The sequence below is a fragment of the Tupaia chinensis genome, unplaced genomic scaffold (assembly GCF_000334495.1).
Source record: "Tupaia chinensis unplaced genomic scaffold, TupChi_1.0 Scaffold000197_1, whole genome shotgun sequence".
Taxonomy (NCBI): Eukaryota; Metazoa; Chordata; class Mammalia; order Scandentia; family Tupaiidae; genus Tupaia; species Tupaia belangeri.
In genome coordinates this window covers 7,592,964-7,603,195 of record NW_006159672.1, presented here as the reverse complement: position 1 = coordinate 7,603,195, position 10,232 = coordinate 7,592,964, and the positions used below count along the sequence as shown (strand labels likewise).

At 42.9% G+C, this 10,232-nt stretch overlaps 2 pseudogenes; both read left to right on the top strand.

Annotated features, from left to right (window-relative positions):
- Window positions 1-1,104: 1,104 nt before the first annotated feature.
- LOC102489192 (acidic leucine-rich nuclear phosphoprotein 32 family member A pseudogene) lies at window positions 1,105-1,848 on the top strand (annotated as a pseudogene).
- Window positions 1,849-3,172: 1,324 nt separating this feature from the next.
- LOC102496225 (phosphoglycerate mutase 1-like) lies at window positions 3,173-3,943 on the top strand (annotated as a pseudogene).
- Window positions 3,944-10,232: the final 6,289 nt, after the last annotated feature.

Genomic DNA, 10,232 nt, shown 5'->3' with positions numbered 1-10,232 from the left:
AAGAAGAAAGGTCTTAAATTAGTGACTTCCTTCCACCTTAAGAAACTACCAAAAAAAAAAAAAAGAGTCAATAAAATATAAACAAGCTCTTTCCCACTATACAAGATAGCAGATGAAAAAGCTGCGAAGCAGGACCAGCAAGTGGAGTGGTGGTTAAGGGGCTGGACACTCCCACGTGGCCAACCATGGTTTGAGTCCTGGATCTGGTGGCTTGCTCTCTCACTTTCTCTCTCTCTCTCTCTCTCTCTCTCTCTCTCTCTCTCTCTCTCTTTCTCTCTCTCTCTCGTCAAATTAAAATGAATGAATAAATGAATAAAAAATAATTCTTAAAAAAGAAAAAAAAAGCTGCGAAGCAGGATACTAAGGAGAAGAAACCTGAAGCCAAGAAGGCTGATGCCAGTGGCAAGGTTAAAAAGGGTGACCCCAAAGTTAAAAAGCCCAAGAAGGGGAAGCCCCATTACAGCAGAAACCCCGTCCTAGTCCGGGGCATTGACAGATACTCCCGGTCTGCCATGTATTCCAGGAAGGCCACGTACAAGAGAAAATACTCTGCCACTGAATCAAGGATCAAAAAGAAAAAAAAGGTCACAAAACCAGTTGGTGGAGACAAGAATGGTGGTACCCGGCTGGTTAAACTGCACAAAATGCCTAGGTATTATCCTACTGAAGATGTGCCTCGAAAGCTGTTGAGCCACGGCAAAAAAACCCTTCAGTCAGCGTGTGAGAGAGCTATTAGCCAGCATCACTCCTGGGACCATTCTGATCATCCTCACTGGACACCACAGAGGCAAAAGAGGGGTTTTCCCGAAGCAGCTGAGCAGTGGCTTGCTACTTGTAACTGGACTGCTGGTTCTCAATCGAGTTCCACTGCGTAGAACACACCAGAAATTTGTCATTGCCACCTCCACGAAAATTGATATTAGCAAAGTAAAAATGCCAAAGCACCTTACCGATGCTTACTTCAAGAAAAAGAAACTGTGGCGGCTCGAGGATCGAACGGAGCTGGTTGAGCCTTCAAAGTCCTAAAACTCGCAGTCGTGGGTTTGGGGTTTATTGACTGAATTCCGCCAGTGCAGGAGCCTCTGCAGAAAGAGAGTGCAAGAGATGGACATGGACAAACGGATTCTTTTAGAGCTGCGGAACAGGATGCCCTCTGATGTGAAAGAGCTTGTCCTGGACAACTGTCAGTCGAATGAAGGCAAAAACGAAGGCCTCACAGATGAATTTGAAGAACTGGAATTCTTAAGTACAATCAACGTAGGCCTCACCTCAGTCGCAAACTTACCAAAGTTAAACAAACTTAAGAAGCTTGAACTAAGCGATAACAGAATCTCAGAGGGCCTGGAAGTACTGGCAGAAAAGTGTCCAAACCTCATGCATCTAAATCTAAGTGGCAACAAAATTAGAGACCTCAGCACAATAGAGCCCCTGAAAAAGTTAGAAAACCTCAAGAGCTTAGACCTTTTCAACTGTGAGGTGACCAATCTGAACGACTACCGAGAAAACGTGTTCAAGCTGCTGCCCCAGCTCACGTACCTCGACGGCTACGACCAGGACGACAAGGAGGCCCCCGACTCGGACGCCGAGGGCTATGTGGAGGGCCTGGACAATGACAAGGACAAGGACAAGGAGGAGTATGACGAAGATGCTCAGGTAGTGGAGGATGAGGAGGACGAGGAGGACAAGGAGGAGGGTGAAGAGGACGACATGAGTGGAGAGGAGGAGGATGATGAAGAAGGTTATTACAATGGGGAAGTAGACGATGAGGAAGATGAAGATATTGGGGAAGAAGAAAGCGGTCAGAAGCAGAAACGAGAACCTGAAGATGAGGGAGAAGATTATGACTAAGCGGAATAACCTATTTTGAAAAATTCCTATTGTGATTTGACTATTTTTACCCATATCCCCTCCCACCCTCCCAAATCCTGTCCCCCAAAACTTATTTTTTTTCTGATTGTAACATTGCTGTGGGAACAAGAGGGGAAAAGTGTACTGGGGGTTGTAGGGCGGAGGGAGAGTGGGAGGAAGTGGAATAAAATACTATTTTTACTGCCAAAAAAAAAGAAAAAGAAACTGTGGAAGCCCAAACACCAGGAAGGTGAGATCTTTGACACAGAGAGGGAGAAATATGAGATTTCAGGACAGTGCAAGACTGATCAGACTTGCAAATTTTACCAAAAATCAAAGCTGTTCCTCAGTTCCAAGGCTACCGTCCATCCATGTTTGCCCTTACAAATGAAATGGAGTTTATCCTCACAAATTGGTGTTCTAAATTTTTTGCCAAAACCTATGGTAAAAACCTCTCCAAAAATAAATAAATAAATAAAGTTAAATAAAATAATCGTAAACAATGCAAGCAAGGAAAGAATGGGAACATATATTCAAAGTGTTATGTGAAAAACAATTTCAACCAAGAATATTATACCTAGCAAGATTATCCTTCATATGGGAAAAAAATACAAAAAACATTCTTATATAAACAAACCCTAAAAGAATTTACTAACACCACTCTCACAAGGCCAATGGCAGTTTGAGTCCCTGGTGGCTTGCTTTCTCATTTTCTCTCTCTTACACTCTTGCTCTGTCCCTCTCTGGTCAAATTTAAATAAATAAATAAAGTTTTAAAAAAACAATTCTTTTAAAAAATAATAATAATTTACCAACACCAGGCCAGCTCTCCAAGAAGTGTAGAAGGGAGTGCTATACCAGGAAAACTAAAGGCAGACACACAGAAATAAGAATACAAAAAGCAAACAAGAGAATGGCCAACTTAGTGGTAGAGACAAGTCCAGAAAGATCAACAATAACTTTGAATGTTAACTTCCAAAATTTAAATGGAAAAATCAGACCACAGTAACATTGCAAATTCAATAGAAGAGAGATTAATTTCAGAAGATTAGAAACATCTCAATTTCACTCTTGAACATTACTGTTCTTCTAGGCTTTGTTGTCCAGATTTAAGGATTTTGTCTTCTTAAACTGTTGATAAGTTCATCTACTTACTGTTTGAACTGAATCCTAACCTTTCTCCTGGCTTTAAGTCTTAAGCAAATTTCTCTTAACATTTTTTTATTTTGATCTATTAAAACTAAAACTTTTTCTTCGAATAAAAAAAAATTCATTAGGGAATCTCAGCGAGCTCCAGTTCGCACAGCATCCCGAGCCCGCCGCCATGGCCACCTACAAGCTGGTGCTCATCAGGAACCTGGAGAACCGCTTCAGCGGCTGGTACGACGCCGACCTGAGCCCGGTGGGCCATGAGGAGGCAAAGCGCGGCGGGCAGGTGCTACGTGATGCCGGCTACGAATTTGATATCTGCTTCACCTCAGTGCAGAAGAGGGCTATCCAGAACCTCTGGACAGTGCTGGATGCCATTGACCAGATGTGGCTGCCGGTGGTGAGGACATGGCCCCTTAGTGAGTGGCACTGCGGGGGGCCTCACCGGCCTCAAGGAGGCAGAAACCGGCCAAGCACGGAGAGGTGCAGGTGAAGACCTGGAGGCGCTCCTACGACTTCCCGCTGCCCCCAATGGAGCCCGACCACCCCTTCTACAGCAACATCAGTAAGAATCGCAGGTATGCCGATCTCACCGAAGACCAGCTGCCCTCCTGTGAGAGTCTGAAGGACATGATTGCCAGAGCTCTGCCCTTTTGGAATGAGGAAATCGTTCCCCAGATCAAGGAGGGGAAACATGCACTGATCGCAGCCCATGGCAACAGCCTGCAGGACATCGTCAACCACCTGAAGGGTCTCTCTGAAGAGGCTATCATTGAGCTGAGCCTCCCCACCGGTACATGGAGCTGAGCCTGCCCACCGGTAGCCCCATTGTCTATGAGGTGAACAAGAACTTGAAGCCCATCAAGCCCATGCAGTTCCTGGGGGATGAAGAGCCTGAGCAAAAGCCATGGAAGCTGTGGCTGCCCAGGACAAGGCCAAGAAGTAAAGGCGAGCAGGCAGACCACCATCCCAAGGAGCCCCCTCCCTGCCCCATCCCTCTCTACCCTCCCCTTCACATGTCACACTGACCACATCTGAAGGCATCTGAAGTTGAGGCCACAGATGGAACCAGTGGCTCCTATTTTCATTTTGGCCATTGTGTCTCCTGCACCCGTTTGCTTCATGCAGTCTAGGAGATAGCATCTCTAGGGCACAGGTTCTCAGTCCTAGCCGAGGGAAGGTTCCTCTTACCTGAGAGTGAGAGGTGGGCACTCAGGTTTTTTAGAGCTTTGTTTTTACATGGACCTGCTTGAGTAGGGCTAGGGAGAAACCATACTAAGGCAAGGCCACCGAGAAGTCAGAGGGCCTATTCGCGTTCTCCAGGGGCCAGGCCTGTGCTTTTCTGGAGGCAGGTCCCTGATGGGCACTAGTCATTCCAGTAGAAGATGATAGAATGTGCGTGGTGATTAAAGAAACAAAATACGACTTCCTCCTGACCCTCGAGTTGGCTCGAGAAGATTGGGAAAGAAAAAGATAGATAGATAGATAGATAGATAGATAGATAGATAGATAGATAGATAGATAGACATAGATAGATAGATAGATATAGAGATAGAGATATGATATGATTAGATATAGATATAGATATAGATGATATAGATATAGATAGATATAGATATAGATAGATATAGATAGATATAGATAGATAGATATAGATATATCACACAAAACAAAAGCCCTTCTGAGGTTCCTGGTGGTGACTGAAGCGGTCCCACAGTGGTAAGATAAGCCATTCCTCACACAGACTGGGATAGGCTTCTCGACTTCAAAGGGGAGTGTATTTTAGACTGTCTGTTTTAGACCTCTCCCCCTTGTTTTGCGGCAGCAAAATGCCTTTTGATCACATTCAAGCGTGTCTTTTACTGTGTCTTATTTCTGAATCATGTCCTAGTTGTGTGGTCCTGTCATGTGGGCCCAGTATTCATTTTGAGTATAACTACTAAATATTTCCAGATCAGTATAATAAAGGAGTGATGTGCAATAAAAAAAAATTTTCATTAAAAAATAGCTATTTAATGACTGCAGTAAGCAATACAGCCCCAGCTAGGTGTCCTTTATAGTATGTTCATTCTACTCACTGAGGTTTATGTCTAAAATCAGACATGTGTTCATGGATATGTATATATCAGCTGCACTTGCTATTGAAAGTATTTAGATTAAGATCTTTAGTGAATCAATAAAATGTGTGAAAGGGGGGGAAGGGCATGGAAAGCAACTGTGGATACCAGAGACAGTATATCTAAGGGTGGGAAATGGCAGAGGTAAGAGATAGGGAATCAGAGGGGAAGAAGTAAAATATGTAAGAAACAAGAAATGGAAAATTTGTTGATGATAACACGTATGGCAATATCCTTGATTGAACCAATATACAGTGTATTCTGGGTGGAAAATCTCATTTTGTGTACTGTAATGATGTATAGTGAATGAATGTAAATAAGTAAATTTTAAATTAAAAAATATTTTGCAAAGGAAGATGGCTACCCCCAGATCTCTTTTTCTGCACATACTCACCATCCCCTCTGCTTCTGTTAACCGCATTGTGGCATAGCACCAGAGGCCAGCCTGATGCCAGTCCTATGTCTTGGACATTCTAGCCATGAGAATCATAAGCTCAACAAACCTCTATTTTTATAAACCCACCTCAGACATTTCTGTTTGCAACACTTAGCAGACTAAGACAACATCTAATAAGACATTTCACTGCCTCTGTAAACCTTCAGAATAAACTAGCATGGACTTTAAAGAAGACTTCTGAGAAGTTTCCAGCATATTGCTCTTGAGGAAACTAGTTTCCCAAGAGGAAATCAGCTCCTCTGTGCTTCACCCTGACTTTTGCTTCTTCTGTCATTATTTGCTGGTGATAAAGAGCACCTGTGTACCTATATGGTCCTGGGAGAGTGCTAAGAGTCTCAGGTCACTCTTTTAAAAAAAAATTAATTTTATTTATTCATTCATTTATTTTAATTTGACTAGAGAGAGGCTCAGAGAAAGATAGAGAGAAGGTAAAAAAAGAAAAAAAAAAAGAAAAGAAAAAAAAAAAAAAAAAGGCAAGCCACCAGGTTCAGGACTCAAACCGTGGTCAGCCAGTGGGAGTGTCCATTGCTTTAACCGCCATGCCACTTGCTGATCCCATCAGGTCACTCTTAATGAAGACCCCCTAATGCAGGTACATGGAAGCTTTTTAGATAATTATTCTTTTTTTTAATACTATCAATCTTGGGACCAGCAGATGGCATAATGGTTATGTCACTGGACTCTCACATAGTCAACCACGGTTTGAGTCCCAGACTGGTGACTTGAAACTCATGTTGGGTGCGTATGCATGTGTGCCTAAAATCTCGAGAGAAGACAGGAGGAGAAGGAATTGTGACATGCCATTCTCTCTGGTGGGGTGGGGGGATTTCTCTCTTTCTATCTCTCTGGTGAGCACATGCACTCTATTGCAAAAATCTCTCTAAAGAAAAAATTATCAATCTTAAATCCCACAATCTTCCCTTTTGCCATCTGTATGAGTTTCCAATAACTGTGTAACAAACTGAAAATTTGAAAATTATCTGTTGATGGTAATGTATATGCTAATATCTTTGACTGGACTAATATACGGTATACTCATGCCCAGAAAGTCCATTTTGTACTCTGAAAAGATGTACAGTAATTCAATGTAAAAATTAAAATTTTTCATTTTTTTCCAAAGAAAATAGATTTTATCTTAAAAACAGAATGTCTGAAGGTATTTAGTTTAATTTGTTTTACCTTGTTTCAAGAGTGAAATTGAGATGTTTCTAATCTACCTTTTTGTTATATGCATTCTACTTATTAGAGATCATCAAAAGTTTATGGAAAATTTGTATTATAAATAAACTGCATGAATATCCAAATTTTTTGCAGCAAACTAAACTTGTACTTTAATTCCAAAAATAAAAAACCCTACACAAAGTGTCTTCACTTCACTAATAGAATGAAGGAAAAAACAACAAAATATGATCATTGTAACTGATGCAGAAAAGCATTTGACAAAACTCAACATACTCAATGAAACACATGAACTAGGATTAGCAGGTAACTTCCTCAAAAGGATGCATATATTTCCCAAAAGACGTTTAACAGAATGATCAGAGCTACAGTTACAACAGCCAAAAACTGGAAACACCATAAATATCCATCCACAGTTGACGGTATAACCCGTGGACTATTCACAGAATGGAAAACAATCATCAGTGAGAATTAGTGAATTCATCTCACACAATACCATGGAAGAATCTGTGAATACAATGTTGAGAGAAAATGCCAGATATAAAAGAATGCTCATTCTGTGAGCAGAGGTACAAGGGCCAGGAGACGAGAAGAATGGCTCTTTGTAGGAAAATTCCACATAGACCAGAAAATGAGTAGGTTGCCAAGTTGGGAAGCACTTGACCTGCCTCATCTCCATGATCCAACCCTAGGTCAATTTTTCAAAGAGATAGCCTTGCCCAGGAAACTCTAGCTCACTTCTATCCTCTAGCTGCAAATCTTCCATCCCTCAAGAGAGAACGTTGCCTGATACATAATTGCTTGTTTTATATTAATTGACTCCTCTGAGCTGAACCCCAGTGAATTCAAAGTCATTAGTTGGAATAGTCTTTACTATCCAATCATGATGTCCTGGGCCCTTCCCTGCCCCAGGTCTCCTGACTGTCAACCAAGATAGAACCACTCAATTTTCTAATAAACCTGGAGCTTGGCAAGGCAGCCCACACACACACTCTGGAGATTCAGCCTCTTGTGGCCTCTCCTGACTTCTTTTTAATGATGCCTCAGGGAAAGAAACACACTGGTCTCTTGACTCTTAAAACTTCTCACATCAAAGTTGGCTGGAATCTCTGTAAAGTGTAAATTTGATTGGGTACCAAGAGGTTTATGCACTATTCCCCAATGCCTGAAGAACACAAACTTTTTCTCAGAAACAGGACTTAGGATAGAAAACATTCCTTATGCAGTGCTGCTGACACCTCAGGTGGAGCAGGTCAGGAAAGAGGCAAAGGAGAGCGGATGTCCCCTACAGGTTAGTGTATCAGTTGCTGACAACACTGAAGAATAGCCAAGGGAGCAAACCTGCCCTGGATCTCAGCTCCTTGCAGGAGAAACCTCTGCCTTCTGTTGCCTAGAGAGACCTACTGGGATGTGTGTATAGAAAGGCCGAGGTTCTGAGGCATGAAGGTTGGTCATGGGTACAGAACTGTGTTGTCCCAAGGCTCTCCAGCTGCAAGATTGAAGTGCCCTCCTAGCAGGTGCCTCCTCTGGAGGTGTCCTCTATCCCAGCACCTACTCAAGAAGGAAAACTGTGACCCAGCTCTAGTCTTGCAAGCTGAGAAGCGTCTGCTCAGGGTATAGGCAGCAGATGGACAAGCTGAAAAACTAGAAGGTGTTTACAAGGGCCTGGACCCCAGGAGCAGCCAGCAGATGACCACTGTATCCCCACTTGGCCTCTCCTCCAAACCTGAAGCCTCAGGTTCTCTCATGTTTTCTAGCTGCTACAAGGCAACTCTAAAAGGATCGGCAGCCCCACCAGGAAGTTTACAGGATTCCTCCATAAAGAGCCATCATTTCTGGGTATTTCTTGTTTTTGTTTTTGTTTTTGTTTTTAGAGAGCTTTTTGCCATAGGACATATGCTCTCGCCAGAGAGGCAAAGAAATAGACAAAAAATGAGAAATCATCCCCCAGGGGGATGGCCACACCACAATCCTTTCTCCTCCAGTCTCTTCTTGGGATTTTGGGCATGCATGCACATGTGCCCAGTAAGTTTTAAGCTGCCAGGTCTGGGACTCGAACTTCGTCAACTATGAGGGAGTCCAGTGATGTAACCACTATGCCATCTGCTGGTCCCATAGCCACCATTTCTGTGGGAGCCATACTATTCCCTGCAATGTGATCCCCTGTGGACAGTCAGGCCACACAACACCTCCAATGTCCATATTCAATCAAGTACATGTATCCCAAATGCTGAGAGAATCACAAGGTTCTTGTGTGTGTGGACCATGTTTTAATCCTGATTCAAACATCTCAGTCACAAGGGCAATCATGAATTCACAGAAATACTAACACAAATGACACAAAAGAGCCCACTGTTATTTTTTAGGTGTAATAATAATGCTGTGTTGCATTTTCAAAAAATGTATTCATCTCCTAAATACTGTGAATAAAATTATATTTGTATTCAAATTGCTTTAAAATAAACCATCAGGAGAGGGGGGGGAGGAGGAATAGACAAGACTGGAAATTATTAATGATTTATTGAAGTGTCATAAGTACAGATGGGTTCTACTTTTGTCTATGTTCAAAATATCCATAATGAAAGGGTTTACTTAAGCAGAACTCATAGCCTCCCCATGGACGTGCCTATGTCCATGATCCTTCTCTAGTTAATCTCGTCATGACCCAGTAGCATCCACTTCCAGGCCCGGAGGTGAAACTTCACTCCACCCCTCCTCCCCAACATCCAACCAGTCATCAGGCCCTGTGCCCACCACAACCACCCTGTCTTACCCTATCATCAGGATTTTATAGTAGTTCACCAAGGAGTGCCCCATTCTTATTCCACTCAAATCCATCCTTCAAATCTCTGCCAAAGGGTGAGTTCTGTGACAATTCAGTTTCACAGCAATAGTGTTCTACTCAAGTAATGATGGATCCACATGGAAGATCAAGGGTTTGGTTCCCTAGTCAACCTGTAAACATCACCCTGTGTGCCTATAATTTTGGCTAGCTGGGAAGGCTCGATTCATGATACCCTATTGAGGGTATTTGTCTTTATCTCTCTCTCTCTCTTTCTCTCCCTCTCTCTCTCTCTCTCTCTCTCTCTCTCTCTGTCTCTGTCTCTCATTCCCATGAAAAAAATAAATTTAGGGGCCAACAGGTGGCATGGTGGTTAAGACACTGGACTCCCCATATAACCAACCACAGTTCTAGTCTTGGACCTTGCAGCTTGAAAATCATGCCAGTCACATGTTCATGAATGCCCAAAATCCAAGGAGGAGAATGGAAGAAAAGGGATTGTGGCGTGACCATCCCCCCAGGAGGGATTTCTCACTTTCTCTCTCACTGTCTCCCTCCAGCAAATGCACACACCCTACGGCAAAAACAAACAAACAAACAAAACTTTAAAAAGGGAGGGGGTGGGGCCAGCAAGAGGATTGGCAGTCAAGGTGCTGGACTCACACATGATCCACTACAGTTCAAGTTCCAGACCTGACGG